At 33.2% G+C, this 11,789-nt stretch overlaps 1 long non-coding RNA gene across 1 annotated transcript; it reads right to left on the minus strand.

The window, feature by feature from the left end:
- Window positions 1-4,508: 4,508 nt before the first annotated feature.
- LOC132723814 (uncharacterized) lies at window positions 4,509-6,455 on the minus strand. The gene is made up of 3 exons (XR_009624799.1): window positions 6,329-6,455; window positions 5,009-5,090; window positions 4,509-4,626 (listed from the first exon to the last, which is right to left on the minus strand). It is a non-coding gene; the product is annotated as an uncharacterized LOC132723814 (long non-coding RNA).
- Window positions 6,456-11,789: the final 5,334 nt, after the last annotated feature.

An 11,789-nucleotide genomic window follows, 5' to 3' on the forward strand; every position in this document is an offset into this window, starting at 1 on the left:
AGATGAAATGAAGTCGAGCGAATGTGAAATAGTTGTTAAAGTAGAAAAAATGTATCTGGTTACCTGTCATAAATGTTAGTCAGCCTCATTTACCTTCTGAATAAGATTTGGCACGTTGTTTAAACAAAACAAAACAAACAAACAAAAACATGCTTTGATTCGAACTTTCATTTTCCAGGTCTACATATGAAATGCTTTAGTTAACAAAACCAGTGTTATTGATAAGTTATGTTTAAAATTTATGTGTATTTATAAGCAAACTTATACCGAAATTTAAACTTTTTGGAAGTAATTGTGATTACATGTTTTATATGTAATGGTAAGAAAAAGAAACTTCTCATTCGAAGCCGAATATATAATTTCATTGCAATCTACGTTTGGAATGGTTGCATTGTATGAATCACACGCGTCTTTTCAGTAATAAATTCAACTAAACATGTTCGAAAACAGTTTTTATGTATGTACATTCTAAAGATTTTCTCAGTGAATTTGAAATCAAATTTAAAAATTACATTGGTATAAGTCGACAAAAAACATATTTTCTGACACTTAACCAGTTTCTGATAATGCTGCATTTATATCTAAAATACATTTTGACATCTTTTTTGACGGTTATCCAGTTTCTGATAATGCTGGTTTTATTTCTAAAAGACATTTTGACATATTTTCTGACGGTAATCCAGGCTCTGATCATGCTAGTCTTCATTCTAAACGACATTTTGACCTTATATGATTGCATGGACAAATTGTTGCATGACATCTTACCTTGTCCCACATACATGTATCTGTATCTATAAAACGGGTAAAAAGCAATTATCACACAATGTGCGAATTTTTGGGAGTACTGAAAAATACTCTTGTGGTGAGATCATCAATATTTGTTATGATGATGTTATTAGTATAATATTTAGAACTTTGTCTTGATTTTAGTGAAAAGGTATATAAATATATATTTTTATGCTTGCAGTGTTCATATTAAAGTGAACGTACAGTTAAGAATACTTCTTAAATGATGACAGTGGTGTACTTTTTGATCACGAGCTTATAAATTATATAAAGATAACGAACATTATTCATTGTGCTCCTAACTTGATATACCAAGTAACACATATAAGATAAATAACATTATTATTTTCTTTTCATATCTAAATATTAATTATGTAAAATGTTGCTTTAAACAAGCGCAATTTTATATTAATGCCAGTTTACTAATACTTTTATTTTTCCGTTCAAATAGAAAAGAACGATGGCTGTTATAACGAACATAATTCCTGAAATCAAAGGACTATAACGACTATTTACTCATATAATGACTATAGATAACTACAACAATAACAATATAAGACGAAAATTATAATCTATATATCCGCTTCTCAGCTGTATTTGACCACAGAACAAATTATACCTGCTGAATTTGTGAAATGGATTTATATCCATCTTTTAATTTGGAACAGTCCATTCAAAGTTTTAGGGGTTTTAATATCAAAATACAAAAAAAATTGAACTGCCAACCGTATAGAGGCAGGTCAGACTATTAGGTTGCACGGAATGGCTTGGCTATATACTGGTGTCAAAGGTAAATCACTTTTGAACTTTCGGTTTCAGCAGGGTGTTAGTAATTAGTGAACATATCACATAATAATATAAGCAGATATCTCTATAATATCATCTTGTTGAATATATTAATATCGTTTAGTTCATATATTATAACATTTACATTTATGTTACATTTAATCAAAAAATAGTAAGACGACGTCAAAGGAATATCAAAAGCCCAAGGAAGTCAACACTAGTATTTTGAAATTCTGTTGCAAACAAAATCGAGAAAAATAGAAGTAATTTTCATCTAATCAAATATTCTTACGTGTATATTATGTCATACTGTACAGCGTATTTTTAACAGTATAAATGTATTTTTCAAACCAAATAATTGTCATTATACATCATTATTGCCTTTATTCCTCAATAAAAATATGAAAGGTCAAAGAATAGTATATTGTTACAGAGAAAAAATGCGTTTTTCCTAAAAAAAGTATGTATAAAATTAAATTGAAAATAAAGTGACCTCCTATTGACCTTAAAGTTTATGATTTGTGTAACTATTGACGAGATCAATAAAGTCGAATATCTCAGCTCTAAGAATCACACTTTTGTGGTTTCCTGTAAAATTTCTATGTAAAATATGTGGCCCCTCAGATAGGACTATTTACTACAAGAAGGACATGATTTATATAACGTTGAAAGGGAACCACGTGTTGTTTAACATCAAATATCTAAGCTTTGGCCATTGAGGTTTCCAAAATTTTAATTTAATTTACGTCATGTGTAAGATAAATTAATAAGGGTCCGTCCGTCCTTTCAGGAACATAAGATTCGCCATGATTCCCTTTTATAACCGTTCTGTAATTTATATTTCATTAATCTGTTAAGATAATATTAAAACTAATGGTTTGCTAGAAGTTTGTGGTCCCAAATTGCACTTTTTTTACAAATGAAATAAAAAATCTGTCAAAGGATAAGTATAAAACTTTGACAGAATACAGATAAATACTTGTCCAGCATTACCTTGTTTTCGGTGGTGCTGTTATACCTATCTTTTCTGGATAATAAAGATTGTTCTTAATCAAGAAGGAATTTAATAAGTGAAAACAACACCTTTTTAAATATATGCTTTCATGTTGATATATCATTTATTCATTATTTGTGTGTCGGTCAGTTAACTAGTTAAGGGCATATATGTGGAAAATGTTTAATATTTCTGATCAAGGCAATTTTGCGCGTTTTCCGGTTGCTACATGGCAACAGTAACTATTTTCAGAGCAGGCGAAGTTTTGACCGCATTCATCATCGGCATAGCAACATATATAGGCCCCGTTCCTCATTTTTGGCTTAGATGCTCTACCAGATATTTCCAAACAGTCGTAGTCTGAAAACAAAGTAATTGACGTATAATGAATAAAATAATAATATTTACGTTCTACAGAGAACGATAATCTCATTTAGCTATTTTCGTGCACCCAAAGATTTACGAATCAAAAAACACTTCCTGCAGAAATAATTGTTTTTTGAAGCGTTTTAGTTGGTAAGATTTCTCGATGATATTTTGATCATTAAAACGCTAAACTGCATGACCATAATCCCCAACATGCCATTAACATTTAATAGTTCAACCCAAACCTTTATGTCAACTGTTTTTTTGTTTTTTTTGTTTTTGTTTTGGTTAGCTGGAATTTCGGCGCACAAACACAGTATAGGTTATAAAGCGCCTAACATGAAAAATGATTATGGCTTACCTCGGGTGTTACAAAACCAGGGGTCAAAACCACCTCACCTGCTGGAGCTAAGAAAGGCATAGACTCCAGTAATTCGAACCCAGTTTGTCGACAGGAATTTTACAACCTAACTAAAATTATTGAAAGCTTAATTGCATTGAAGTGCACTGATAAATGCACGTTGAGAAGTTTTAGTGATTTCCTTTGGAACAAAGCACTTCTGCATTTACCAAATTCTATATGAAAAAGAAACGAAATGACACAACTATCAAAAAATGAAAAGATAGTACTGATTATGATAAACAGCAGCATCAAAACATTTGAGCCGCGTCACGACAAAAGCAACATAGTGCGTTTGCGACCAGCATGGATCCAGACCAGCCTGCGCATTCTCTTACAGTTTATGCGCAAGTGTTAATTCTGTTCTCAAAAGTAATCCGTCATAAACTATCAGAGTTAATATACATGTACATGCATTGGAAAAATCCTTTACCTGAGCAAGCATGTAATACATATCAGAATAAAAGACACAAAATTAAACTCCATTGAGGTTCAACCCCCCTCCCCCTTCCCCCCCCCCCCACCCCCCAAAAAAATGAATTTCTTACATAGATCAGCTGGGGCACTTAGAACAGAATGGTGCAAACAATAAATAAGAAATATACTCAGAAATGATTTGAATGTCGTATTTTTGTGCTATTCTAAGTAAGTCCAATTTGAGTTAAAAAGCCTTGTAACGCTTTTCATAAGCGTAATTATTCTGGAAAACAGAGTAAGCGAATGATCTGAAAATTTTGCACACTTGTTATTTGTCTGGACCTACATCAAACAGAGCATTAATCTTGAAAAATTATTTCCATACCCGTCAATTGAAAAAATCTCAATGGAGTCGCTTTAAGTCACGGTACTCACAGCCATGGTTAACAATACGAATCGTATATTTACACGTTTAATTTAAGTGCCTATTATTTATTGCAATGTAAACAAACTAAAGCTATTTAGACCTATGAAGTGAAAATGTTTGCACAAATTAAAAAAAATCAAAATTATCACTGTTTTATTAATTTATGATAATTTGAAAATATTAAAAAATAAATCAACCAGTCAGTCAATAATCCCTATTCAAAACGCTGACAATTTTGATAGCAACAATTTAGTGCTGCACCAGCATGCTCGCAGTTTGACCAGGATCTATACTGATGACTGCTCTAGAATAGTAAACCCTTAAATTTCCAATGGATTGTTTCATTTTAAAGCAGGACAAATCAGTTGTATAAATACAATATTGGCTTACGTCATAGAGGTTTTTGTCCTTGCATAAGTTTGCATTGGCGTCAACTGTTTGAATGATTGTCTGGAATCATAGAAGCAAAATCAAACTAACATACGTGCAAATCAATAATAAAGTTGAAAATTAAAATTCTTATTAATTAAAGTCTCATTTAATTTTCACAGTAATTAATTGTAATAAAAGTAAACGAGTTCAATTTAAATAACAGACTTACTTTAATAAACGTCATATGTAATAACAGCATCAACTTCAGTTAGAAAAAAAAATGGTTCAAGTTTAGAATATTTATATTTCAGCTTAAAGCTACTGATTCTTTATTACAACATACTACTGTACATTAAAATTAAACTCTACAGGACAAATTAAATTAAATTAAGCTTCATTTTAGTGTTTCATAGCACTAGAAGCTGAAAGATAAAAAAAACTCTAAGTGTGACAATCTTACCAATGTTAATAGAACAACTACACAGAGTACTCGTGCCATTATGTCAGATTGTACGGATAACAAAATCGTGAGATCTTTTTAACTATAGCAGATAGAAAAAGATCTATACATATTATAAATAAACAGATATTTAGTTCGTTTATTATTAAGCACACGTATTTTTATGTTGTTGTTTTTTACTGTCAACCGAAACTTTGCTCAGAATGGTTTAAAGTCATAATTTAAAACTGTTCAACTCCGAGAATGTACAAACTTTTCATTAATTATTTGATTATATGTGAATATATTGTTTTAGACCAATACTATGTTCCGTCTCTTCTGTTCTGCTAAACTAAAAGGCTAGGCAAAATACAAAGTAGACATGCGGTTTATGCAGAGTCAATCTGATAACATTTTTATAGTGCCAGTACAAATATTTATTGGAAAAATTTGCTTGTTTAATGATCTTACAATAACTTTCAAATAACTTACATGTATCCTACAACATAATATTAGTTTTAAAGCAGCACGTTAGTAACGCAGTAGAAATATGGTAATAAATACTGCAAAATCAATCATTAATCACACAAAAGTTATAAATTATTACTTGAATCTTGCATCTAAATACTTTTCTTACAATCTTAGTGCGTTTTCCAAAAGTTTGATTTTCTTGAACTATTTTGGCTCATCAGGAGGCATGCAGCTTTAAATCATTGATAAACTTTCACGTTCATTTTGTATACTTATCATAATGATCAACTAAATAGCGGATATTCAAGTTTTAACTATCATTACATAATTTATTTTCATCGAGTGGTATGAAAATAAATATTTAAATATGATATTTTTCATACATCATGATGAAAATAAATCCTGTATTAATAGAAAAAAACTTGGATTTTCTGTTTAATATATACATTGTTTTGACATTACAATTTGAAAGATTTCCCCTTACACTATGTGTATTGGCTGAAGAAGACACTGGTGAAAATACGAAAAATATGTTTCCGTCAGTGAAAAAAACAATTTCATTGTGAAAATACGGAAAATGAAAATACGCATTTTATTTCATCAACATTTTTTGATATTTATTTTAGAAGTATATAATAAAATAGTTTCAGATTATTTTTCAATTTAAGAAATTGCATTACAAATGAAAATTGAGATCGACCTATTAGTTAAGTATTTGGGTTTTTATTTAGCTTGATAATAAACATGATTTACATTAAATCATTCGGAAAAAAAACCGTCGCACTTATTTCCCTCAAAAGCAACAAGTTAGCACTGTCCTTTTAATTTTAAACAAATAAAGATTATAAATGAACATTTTAGATGACTTACCTTCAATATTGTATTCCAAACAATCCAGTATAATGATGAAGATGGCTGTACTGTTATTTATACAAGTCGGAGATGACATCTGTTTTAAGAATACGTGGCGAAGAGCATCAAATGTCGAGTAACCCCGTTAATTTGCTAAATCGATAAGACAACAAAATGTATAGCAAGGACTTTTCTCGATCTTTACAACTTTCAATTGAAGGCAATATCTCGACGAGCCCCTTTTTAAATTCATTGTCGACCGTTTGGAATGGCAGAGAAAGCAAAAGCAGTGAAGATCTGCAAGATGACCCTCGCTTCGCAGATGTACTCCTGGGAATACTCGATTTCACGAATTACAGAATTCGGAATATACTCACATACTGTTGCGTAGAGTAAAATGCACTACATAAACTATATCGCCCGTATGCAGCGCAGGAATATTGGGGAGGGGCTGTAACGTACGTACGTCTATTGAACTAAAGTACTATTGTCCCTACATTGGATTGTTTCCACATCTGTATAGTATAATGATTATGTTCGAAACGACGTTTCAACTTAAAGTTTAAAGCTTTTCTTTGTTAATTTGTTATCTTCTTCTTTATTATGATTAGAATGTGTCAAATTTGATATATTAAACATTGAACAGATATATTTTTTCATTGAATAAAATAGGGTATTCATTTCCAGCAAAATAAGGGGTTGCAATACATTTAGCATGAATGTAGGTATAATTTCAAGCTGTGTTTAACAAAATCTATGAACATCACTGTAAAAGTTATCACCAGTTATCACCAGTTAAACAGGCTAGCGATATATTTTACTTATTTCGTTTATATATACCAACTGTCACCGTAACCCAAACGGTAAAGATGTTATCTTTTAACTTTCTAGTGAATATGAAATTGACAATTTTATAAGGTTATTCTTCTTGTTTAATATCCATTTAAATCATCCTTTTCCTTATGCTATTGTATAGAAAATAAATGATTTATTGCATTAAATTTTAACTTCATGCCTTTATTACGCGAGGAACAATTTTTTAGCGTTTCTTCGAAATATTTCACTATTAAAAATCAATGTATTTTCAGTCATATCTAGCAAGTAGGTGCGACCATATAATTACTAAACGAAATGCATATATGAACACACATTGCAGTATATTGAGATCATGTGCACTGCACTATGCAGGACAGTTATTCATTATTACAGATTTATTTTTATATTGTTTAATAGAAAATACAAACCTACTTAAGAATGTCTATTGTTTAAGAAAAACAAGAGGGTCCAAAGGGATCACTCACCTGAGAAATAAGACCACAGCACAATTTGAAAAAAGGACAGCTTAATCTAAACAATTTTGTACACTGTCTCCAAGGAAATTTTTGTGTAAAATTATTTCAAAATTGAACAAGTGGTTAAGATGTTTTTGTTTTTTAATTTTAGAGGACAACTAGATGACCTTAAATACCAAATATCAAAGCACTTAAGGTCTTGTGATTTTTGAGAATAATTTTTAAGATTTTCATAAATAACTCTAAATAAAACTAATTAGACCCCAGGTGGGCCCCTTTTGATCCTAGGGGAATAATTTTAACAATCTTCACAAAGGACCACTAGATGATGTTATTTACCAAATATCAAAGCTCTAGGCCTATATAACTCAAAGTAAAATTGATGACTCCCTGGAGGGCTGCTTTTTGACCCTAGGTACATTATTTGAGCAATCTTTGCAAAGGACCACTAGATGATGCTACGAACTACATATCAAGACTTATGACCTTGTACATTTTGACAAGGAGATTTCTAAGATTTTCCTATATAAATCTATATAAAACTGATAAGCCCCCTGGCGGGCCCCTTTTGACTCTAGGGGCATAATTTGAACAGTCTTTGTAGGGGACCACTAGAGCATCTTACATACCAAATATCAAGGCTCTGTGCCTTGTGGATTTTGACAAGTTTTTTTTTAATTCAATAAGCCCCCCGACGGGCTCTTTTTCATCCTAGGGGCATAATTTGAACCGTCTTTGTATAGAACCACTAGATCATGTTACATATCAAATATCAAGGCTCTATGCCTTGTGGATTTTTGACAAGAACATTTTTTTAACATTTCCCTATATAACTTTATATAACACTGAGGAGCCCCTTTTGACCCTATTGGCATAATTCAAACAATATTTGTAGAGGACCACTAGATCATGTTACAGATCAAATATCAAGGCTCTAGGCCTTGTTGATTTTGACAGGAAGATTTTCTAAGATTTCCCTATATAACTTTATATAAAACTGAGGAGCCCATTTTGACCTTAGAGGCATAATTTAAACAATCTTTGTAGTGGACCACTAGATGATGTTACATACCAAATATCAAAGCTGTAGGCCTTGTGGTTTTTGACATTAGATTTTTAAAGATTTTTTTTAAATTGAGTAACCCCCAAGGCAGGCCCATTTTGGCACTAGGGGCGTAATTTGAACACTCTTTGCAGAGGACAACTAGATCATGTTACACACCAAATATCAAAGCTGCTGGCATTGTGCTTTTTGACAATAGGATCTTTAAAGATTTTCTTTTAAATCGAGTAACCCCATGGCGGGACCCCTTTTGACCCTAGGGGCATAATTTACACAATCTTTGTAGAGGACCAATAGATCATGTTACACACCAAATATCAAAGCTGTAGGCCTTGTGGTTTTTGACAAGAGGATTTTTAAAGATTTTATTTTAAAAATCAAGTAACCCCCATGCTGGGGTCCTTTTGACACTAGGGGCATGATTTGAACACTCTTTTTCAGAGGACCACTAGATTATGTTACATACCAAATATCAAAGCTCTACACCTTGTGGTTTTTGACAAAAAACTACACCTTGTGGTTGTTGACAAGAATATTTTAAGATTTCTTTTATAAAAATCTTTTGGTTGCCATGGCAACCTGAGTTCTTCAAGGAATTTAATTCTTATAACACATTTGGTAGAGATTCATGCAAGCAACATCCCTGCAAAATTTCAACAAACTTGGACAAGTGGTTTAGGAGGAGAAGTTGTTTTAAGAAATTGTTGATGCACGGACGGACGATGGAGGACCATCACAAAAGCTCACCTTGAGGACATTGTTTGACAAAGTTTGGTTGAAATCCCTCCAGTAGTTTGATCTGTGAAGGCCGGACATGATTTTTATTTTTTTAGCTCTGGCGGCCATTTTGTGCAGCAAAGCGGAACATGCCGGTGATCTGCACAACTAGGGATGGTACTGATCACTCCTGAAAAGTTTGGTTGAAATCTACCTGTGAAGGCCAGACAAGATTTTTCTATTTTTAGCTGTGGCGGCCATTTTGTGCAGTGAAGCGGAACGTGCCCGTGATGTACACAACTGAGGATGGGTCTGATTTCTCCTGTAAAGTTTGGTTGAAAACCCACAAGTAGTTTGACCTGTGATTAGGCCGGACAAGATTTTTTATTTTTAGCTCTAGTGGCCATTTTGTTCAGCGAAGCGGAATGTGCCCGTGATTCGCAAATCTAGGGATTGTAGTGATCAATCCTGTAAAATATTGTTGTAATCCTACCAGTAGTTTGACCTGTGAAGGGCGGACAATATTTTTCTATTTTAACAAAATGTAGCTCTGGCGGCCATTTTGTGCAGCAAAACAGAACATCCCCGTGACGTGCACAACTTAGAATGGTACTGATCACCCCTGTAAAGTTTGGTTGAAATTGCACCAGTAGTTTGACCTTAGACTGCCATACAAAATTGTTTCTATTTTTAGCTCTGGCAGCCATTTTGTGCAGCTAAGTGGAACGTGCCGGTGATGTGCACAACTAGGGATGGTACTGATCACTCCTGTACAGTTTGGTTGAAATCCCATCAGTAGTTTGACCTGTGAAGGCCGGACAAGATTTTTCTATTTTTTAGCTCTGGTGGCCATTTTGTGCAGCGAGGCGGAACTTGCCGGTGATGAGCACAACTAGGGATAGTACTGATCACTACTGTAAAGTTTGGCTGAAATCCCACCAGTAGTTTGACCTGTGAAGGTCGGACAAGATTTTTCTATTTTTAGCTCTAGCAGACATTTTGTGCAGCGAAACGGAACGTGCTGGTGATGTGCACAACAAGGGATGGTACTGATCACTCCTGTAATGTTTGGTTGAAATCCCACCAGTAGTTTGACCTTTGAAGGGTTGACAAGCTTAATGCGGACGGACAGACGGATGGACAACTGGACAGACAGACCAATGTCCGGCCGAAATGAAATAAGGGGCCATTTGTTTTGTTATTTTCTATTGTTTAATAGAGGGCCCCCTTACTCTAATGTTACAGAATGAACTTAATTGTTCTCTTTTGTGAGTTTGTTTGTTTTTTTTGGGTTTTTTCTTATATCGAAAGTAAAAAGGTCATATCGGAGTTCCAGCTCCTTTAGTGAGTTAGAAGTCCCTATCCCCATTCGGAAATGCAGATAGAAAAGGGCAGCGCGGGAAGGAAAAAAAATATGCCCCAAAAGGTTTTTAGACATTTTAAATTAAAACAATTGAAAAGGGCCCCCGACACGTTTCATGTCAAAAATCTTGTTTAAATTTCTCCTTTTCAGAAAACTTTTTTTTTTAGTTTCTGTTTAATGAATATATCGAATACTCATGACCCCCAGGGAGTAGCTTATATTGTTCCAAGCGCCATTAATTGATAAATCTTTGTACAGGTTCACAAAGTTTCATGCCAAATATTCTAGCTCAAACCTTTGAAGCTTCCTCTACATTGTAATTATGTTTGTAATATTTTGGCCTCTGGGGCAGGGCCAATTTTAACCCCAAACAAACTTGGTAGAGGTCAACTACACAATGTTTCATGCCAAATATCTAACCTTTAACCTCTGTCATTTCAGAGAAGAGCATTTTTTAAAGTTTTTAAAATACATATATAAACATTGTATATCGAAAACCTATGACCTCCTGGGGTGGGTCCAATTTTGACATACAAAATTGATAGATGTTCACTCTAGACGATGTTTCATGTCAAATACCTTAGCTCTACCCTTTGTCATTTCAGAGAGAAAGATTTTTAAGCTTTTTTACTATATACTATGAGGAAAACCTATGACCCCTGGGGTGGGGCCAATTTTGACACTAGGGGCAAACTTTGGTAAAGGACCTATAGATGATATTATTTACCAATTACCAAAGCTCTAGGCCTTGTACTTTCAGACAAGATTTTTAATATGCATATTTGAAACACTTTATCTTGCCCTGTGACTTACTTATGCAACAGACAAGAGCCATTTGTACAACTTTAAAAGGGGACCACCTAAGGATCATTCCTGCAAAGTTTGATTACTGTGCAGTTATTGGTTTCAGAGATATTGTTTAAAGAAATTCTAAATGATGCATGAAGGCCGGTGGGGGATCACAAAAACTCACCATGAGCACGTTGTGCTTAGATGAGCTAAAAATAAACATGATCAGACGGCAACTCAACGACAACACAACTG

Source organism: Ruditapes philippinarum, unplaced genomic scaffold (genome assembly GCF_026571515.1).
Source record: "Ruditapes philippinarum isolate M1 unplaced genomic scaffold, ASM2657151v2 ctg3161_1_1_1_1, whole genome shotgun sequence".
NCBI classification, from domain to species: domain Eukaryota; kingdom Metazoa; phylum Mollusca; class Bivalvia; order Venerida; family Veneridae; genus Ruditapes; species Ruditapes philippinarum.